We start from the raw sequence: 7,055 nt of genomic DNA, 5'->3' as shown, positions 1-7,055 counted from the left end.
CCATCCGGCTTAATTTTTCAAAAGAAACAAGACAATTCCAGCCAGATGGGCAGGGTAGAAATAACAAAGTTATTAAAATTATTATTTATCCAAGCTCCACACAGTAGTAAAATACATCACAATCCCCATCCATAGCTGCAGTCAAAAGACCAAAGTATTGGTGTGAAAAACTAATAATTTCAAAACAGCCAGTAAACAACAACACCCTAAACCAGGCATCCTCAAACTTGGCCCTCCAGATGTTTTGGGACTACAACTCCCATCATCCCTGACCACTGGTCCTGCTAGCTAGGGATGATGGGAGTTGTAGTCCCAAAACATCTGGAGGGCCGAGTTTTGGGGTGCCTGCCTGAAACAGTCTCAGGAATAAACCAGAGCAAATAAAAACAGCCAGCTGAAAACTTTAGTAAACATCTGTGTTTTTTGCCCGCCACCTGAAACATTACAGTGATGGGCGCCTGAGCTCCCTCACCTGGTTGGAAATAACTTTATAGTCTGGCTGTCACCAGCTGTGCTTCATGGAGTTGAGGGATCTGGAGCAGGACTTCAGGCACTGACTGCAGCATATGAGGAGAAACACACAGGAAAGTATGCTTCCTTCCAAGGGTACAGCTATTTGTTTAGGCGGACCAGAGAACCCATTTAAAACCAGCCGCAGAAGTGCTTTTGAGGAATATTCCCCGGCTATTGCAAACGTAAGGAGGTCATATGCGTGTTCTGAATTGCAGCAGGGACTACTGTTCCCCAAGCAGATCCATGCTTGACTGGGACGATTTGATTTATTTATTTTTAAAACAACCCTAACAGGTTTCCCCTGTTATCGTGAAGTGATTGTGATTATGCTTCACATTGTTACACCTGTGGTTCTCTGCATCACAAGGTGAGAGAGATAATTTATTACGGTCAGAGACCAGCTTATAAAACACCCTTGGGGGTACAGTCACAGAAGGAAAACAAACCATTAAAACGTTGTACAACAATAAATTTAAAAACAATGTACAACAATAAACAGCCGCAGGGAGCTGACCCAGAGTCACCCATAGAACCGAGTTTGGGGATTTTCTTAACGAACTACAGTGGTGCCTCGCAAGACGAAATTAATTCGTTCCGCAAGTTTTGCCGTCTAGCGAATTTTTCGTCTTGCGAAGCACGGTTTTAACGGTTTAACAAAGTCGCAAGACGTTTTCGTCTTGCGAAGCAAGCCCATAGGGAAATTCGTCTTGTGAGGCAAATCGCAAACGGAAAAACCTTTCGTCTAGCGAGTTTTTTGTCTTGCGAGGCATTCGTCTTGCGAGGTACCACTGTAGTTTGAGTTGGGAGATGGTCTGCGCCTACAGATCTGTACACAAAATCTGGCGACCATCTTCTGATCTTTGCCTAACAGGAAAAGGTCAAATTTTTGCTTTTCCAGGAGGTCAGCGAGCCTCACCAGTAGGGGATCAATGGTCTTACTACGTGCCTCTTCATAAAAGGGACATCTGAAGAACAAGTGCTCTGGACTTCGCATCTCCCCCAATGAACAGGTGCAAAGTCTGTGAGCATATGGGACTTTTTTGAAGGCTCCTTCCAGGACCGGTGAGGGCAGGGCCGAGCTTCTGGCGAGCGTAAAGGCCCTTCTTGCATTTTTAGATACAAGAAAGAAGAGATATGCTGCCGGTGTGGCTATATATCTCTTGATTTCTCCAGTTTTATCACAAGGTGGCAGAATACTGTTCTTTAGCTTTAGCACTTCTTGTACATCTGACGTCGAAATATATTGGAACATAACTGCATGCCATGAAACCTGCTTATCCACCTGCCAGACGATCGGTGCGTTTCCTCACCACAATGGCATAACAAACTCTTGCTGCCTGGTTGGTTTTTGTAGTTGTAGTTGTTTGCAACTGAGAAGATACATATTTACTTATTTTCTGCTTCAGGTGGACACAGCAAGTCAGAACTGACACTGGGGTTTAAAAGTGCACAGCTAAAACCTCCGCTCGAATTCCCCATGAAATCGACTGGAGGTGCACTTAAGTAATTCATCCGATTCCCCTTAGGACTTAAATGGCCTAAATAAATAAATAATAATACTTATGGATTGTGCCTCTCAAGACTGGGTTATCCAGGCACTCTTTATTTTTCTAAACGAGGAGGACTGGTGTGATAATTACCTGCAATAGATTTTGATTGTAGATCTCTCTCTTCATGTTAACCTGTGACATTATGTGGTACTACTGTATAATATTATGAGCAGTGATGTCTTGAAGCATATATAAAATAGTTACAAGATGTAAAATAGATAAAATAATCAGTTTACATTTTTGTCTGTACACTAGGATTCTTTTGCAACTGTCCTCAAATTCTGTCATCTAATTTTGAGTGAACGCTGAAATAAAAAGGGGTTTTTAATCTTACTCTTTTTATTTTAAAAGTCCGTTTTTTAATAACACTGCTGGGGAACTTCTGTTGTTGGATTACTCCTATCAGCCCCAGCCCAGCTAGCATAGCCCAAGTGATCAGGGATGATGGGAGTTGTAGTCCCAACATCATCTGGAAGGCCAGAGATTCCCCACCCCTGAATTAAATAAGGGTTTTTACTATATGAAAAGTGAGGCAGTCTGTGGAGCTGAACTTTAAATTGATTTGGGGAGCCTCTCCTGCAGTAGGTGGTAGGTAAAATGTGCCTCTTGCCTCACCAGCTTTTATCAACCTTACAGCTGCGAGCAATAGCTAAAATATCGTGTGTTCCATACTAATGTTAGAAGCAAGTCCCATTGTGCTCTTCTGAGGTAACAAGAGCAGAATCCCATCCCTTGCAAATGTGAAAAAATATGTTGTGAATATATATATACACACCAAATCAAAACAAACTTACAAGCTTGGGGGCCTTTTTTTAATTCAACAAGAATTTGCCGCAGGTGTCGGGGGTCGTTCCAAAAGGGTTGTTTTGCACAAAACACTTCGCATTTGGAAAGTGTATACTTTTTTTTTTTACTCTTAAGTTGCATACAGATCCACTGCTAGTTTATGGCATGTTTAAAGGATATATGTGTATTTCAGTGATAGAATAATCAGCTTTTCATAGTACTTGAACAATGTTACGATGTAATATAAATACTTGCTGTGCAATCTTATATTTGTCTACTCAGAAGTAAGTCCTATTGAGTGAATGGGCGTTGCTTCTAGGTAAATAAAGAATACGATTGCAGCCTTAAGCTCAGTTACTAATAGTTTTCACCCTGGGCAAGGTAGCTGTGGATGAATTTCTTAACTTACTGTGATTTTTTATTTTAATGAATTTGACACTGGGTTAACATACGTACCGACTAGCAATACCGACATTTGCACTTTCTTCTAACGAGAATGTTTAAAGCACTATTAAAATATTGAGATGTATTTTCTACACTGTCTAATGTGTTACCTAGAGCTATTATCATTTGAAATATTTTTTTAATAATACGTTTACATTTGTATTGAGCTTAAGCACAGTAATGCCATGTAGCATACGAAAGATGATGTTTAATGTTCTTATTTATGGATAAAATTAAAACAATGCTAATTTTTCTGCCGGTGTATTTTCACTTCTTCAGCTTTTCACGAGGACTTCCTTAAAACCCAGGACCAGATTACTTGTTGCAAGAGGAGCCTTAGGCTACATCCACACCCTTATGTTTAACTACATTTAAAGCAAGCAGCTTCCCACAAAGAATTCTGGGAGATGCGGTTCTGCTCTTTAATAATCAGGCCCTGCTTGCTTCAACCAAGGCATTTATGTGGCTGAATCTCAATGTGTGGCTTGAACCAAGATAAAACTACCGTATTTTTCGCTCCATAGGGCGCACCAGACCATAGGGCGCACCTAGTTTTTAGGCTTGCGAATAGTTGCCTGAAGCCTGGAGAGCGAGAGGGGTCGGTGCGCACTGACCCCTCTCGCTCTCCAGGCTTCAGCGAAAGCCTGCATTCGCTCCATAGGACGCACACACATTTCCCCTTCATTTTTGGAGGGGAAAAAGTGCGTCCTACAGAGCGAAAAATATGGTATGAGCCACAGCCTTCCAGGCAGTATGCAGTGAGTTCCTGAGCTATGTACCCACTAACAGGAATACTGTTATGAGTGTAGGATCTTTCATGCAGAAATTCAGCATCGTTTAAAAAAAATAAAATACAAAAAGACATCCAAGACAGGTTTCTCACCCCTTTATTAAGACAGCTTGCAAGGGTACATGGAATTAAAAAGTATGGGGGAAGAGAATCAACCATTGGTATTTATTTAGAAAAAAAGGTAAAAGTTCTGTTCATTCATACAGAACAGTAGTAGAACAAGGGGAAATGAAAAGTGCCCATCAAACAACAAAATTAAATTTTCACATTTACTCATGCAAGCAGCAGAGGATTTTTATACAGTGGCGATGGGAATGATTACGGTATAGGCTTCCATCGTGGCATGAAAATGACACAGAAGAGCGTCCATGATGAAAATAAATAAAAAAAAAAAACAATTTACAAGAGACGTGTTAAATAATTTAGCAACTATGAATGAAACATTTGCAAGACATACATTTTTTACATCATTGTCAGAACAGTAAACAAGAGAAAAAGACAATAAATTCACTGCAACAAAGTAAGGCAACTTATTTGAAAACGGCTGTTATGGTTAAGTGTTATATGCACAGTAAGCTGGCAGAATGTGAGGCTGCAATGGAATCAAAAAGTATTTTTCAATTACAATTTGGTCTTTTAGACTATTCAAAACCAGAGTTAAAATGCCAACTTTGCCATTATGTGGGAAAATACGAAATATTCCCTATTTCCCATTAATGCGAATATTAATATGTACTGTATATTAAAACTTCCCCACCTACAAAACTTTAAAAAATCCTTTTGTAATGATTGAACCTTAAGCTAACAAGCTGTACAGTTACTCGAAACTATTGCTCGAAATGTATTAACAACCAAAGCCAAAGATAATATTTAAATTTGTTGCGATTACAGAAGAAATTCGGTCCACATTTATTTGTCAGCGTCTTGTGGAGGAACTTTACCCATAATACATTGGATTTACTTTTTTTAGGAATGTGTTCACAATAAAAACAGTAATAGATGCAGCCATTTGATCTATGTAGATCAAATAACATTATTTGAATGGACATTGCTATGACGATCAACACACAAACTTAGGAACAGCTTTTTGAAATTTTGAAAACAAAGTGACTTACTCTGTAAAGCATATATTAATTGCAGCCTGTTTTATAAAAAGCAAATTTCATGACGTACTCTCAGCTTTAATGAACTGTTGACCAGTTATAAGAGTGTTTAGTCCAGGAGGCATAATTACACTTTGATAAATTGTCTGTCTGGTAAAGTAGCTATCAGACTTGAAACTCTGATTGTAAAAACCATTTCTTTGATCCACCATCTATGGTTCCTCTCATGAAGTAACATCATCAAGACCTGTTTTCAATGTAGTACAGTGGTGCCCCGCAAGACGAAAAACTCGCTATACGAAAGTTTTCCGTTTCGGAGGTGCTTCGCAAAACGAATCTCCTATGGGCTGGCTTCGCAAGACGACAATGTCTTGCGAGTTCCTGCTGGATTTTTCCCCTCCTCCCTTTTTCTAAGCCCCTAAGCCGCTTATCAGCTGATCCGATCAGCAGATAAGCCGCTAAAAGCAGCTAATAGCGCTAAGCCGCTTATCAGCTGATCCGATGAGCAGATAAGCCGCTAAAAACCTCTAAAAGCCGCTAATAGCGCTAATCCTTCAATGGGCTTGCTTCGCAAGACGAAAAAAACCGCTAGACGAAGAGAATCACAGAACGGATTCTTTTCGTCTTGCGAGGCACCACTGTACTGAACAATGGTTTAGTAACCTGTGGCCACTCCAGATGCTGAACTACAACTCCCATCATTCCCTAACCATTGGCCACACTGCTCCAGCAGGTCAAAGGTCAGCCACCTGTGGCTTAGTGCTACTTCAAAGAGGAGTACTGGGTTTACACTCCCTTTCCCTGACCTCCAGCACAACTGCAAATTAGCCAGTTCATCCTGGGAAGGGAACGAAGAGTTTTGAAGTATGGTTTATTGAAACAAACCCAACATCAAACCATGGTTTAGCTTGTTCACAAACCGTTCATTAAATTAACCAGAAATACTCTCCCTGCCCTGGTTGATTCAGAGACACAAAAGATTTAAGATCAGTTTAAAACAGAAAGTGGGTGATTTTGATGTTTGAGCCGGCAAGATAATGGGGAAGGGGGAGGGGGAAATTTAAAAGCCCACAGCTCACTTCCAACTCTTTCACAAGGCATGAGTTTTGCATTATGCCCCCAAACTGAAGTAGCCCATTATTTGCTATCAAAACAAAGCAGTGATGGGTTAAAGTACCATCAATCTACTTTATCCATCACAATGAATAGGACAAGGAATACTAAATGACTGCCTAAACCAGGTGTCCTCAAACTCAGCCCTCCAGAGGTTTTTGGCCCACAACTCCCTAGCTAGCAGGACCAGTGGTCAGGGATGATGGGAATTGTAGTCTCAAAAAACATCTGGAGGGCCAAGTTTGAGGAAGCCTGGCCTAAACCTTCCTACGGCATGAGACCCGTTATTTTCTACAGTGCTGCATACCAAAAGCACCCATTTTGGACTTATTTTCATGTTGCCATTTCCTGCACAAAAGGTGAATTTGTGGTCCAATGTACACATGGCAAACTTTTTGAACGCTGATCAGTTGCATGAACGTCAGAGTTAAACAAACGCTCAATTTCCCTGACCATTTGCCATGTCTCAAAACATCTGTTTGGGGGTGTGGGAGGGAGAGAAATATTGTTAAGTAGACCAAGGGAAATGTTTGATGCACGTGTCTTTCTAATTTTACCAAAATTCGGAATATGGCCATTGCTTTTGGGAATTAGGAAATCTCAAGTCACTGCATTCTAGGCATGATAGTACAAAGAAAATTTAAGTGGATTATCACTTCTCAATTAAGGCATCTTGTTTTTTACCTGCCTCCTCAATCCTGCGCTGCTTTTCCCAGCCTTTCCATTTAGCGCAGGTAAGCAATCTGATCTTCAGCT

The sequence above is a fragment of the Podarcis bocagei genome, assembly GCF_964188305.1.
Source record: "Podarcis bocagei genome assembly, chromosome: 2".
NCBI classification, from domain to species: domain Eukaryota; kingdom Metazoa; phylum Chordata; class Lepidosauria; order Squamata; family Lacertidae; genus Podarcis; species Podarcis bocagei.
This window is presented reverse-complemented; position numbering follows the sequence as displayed.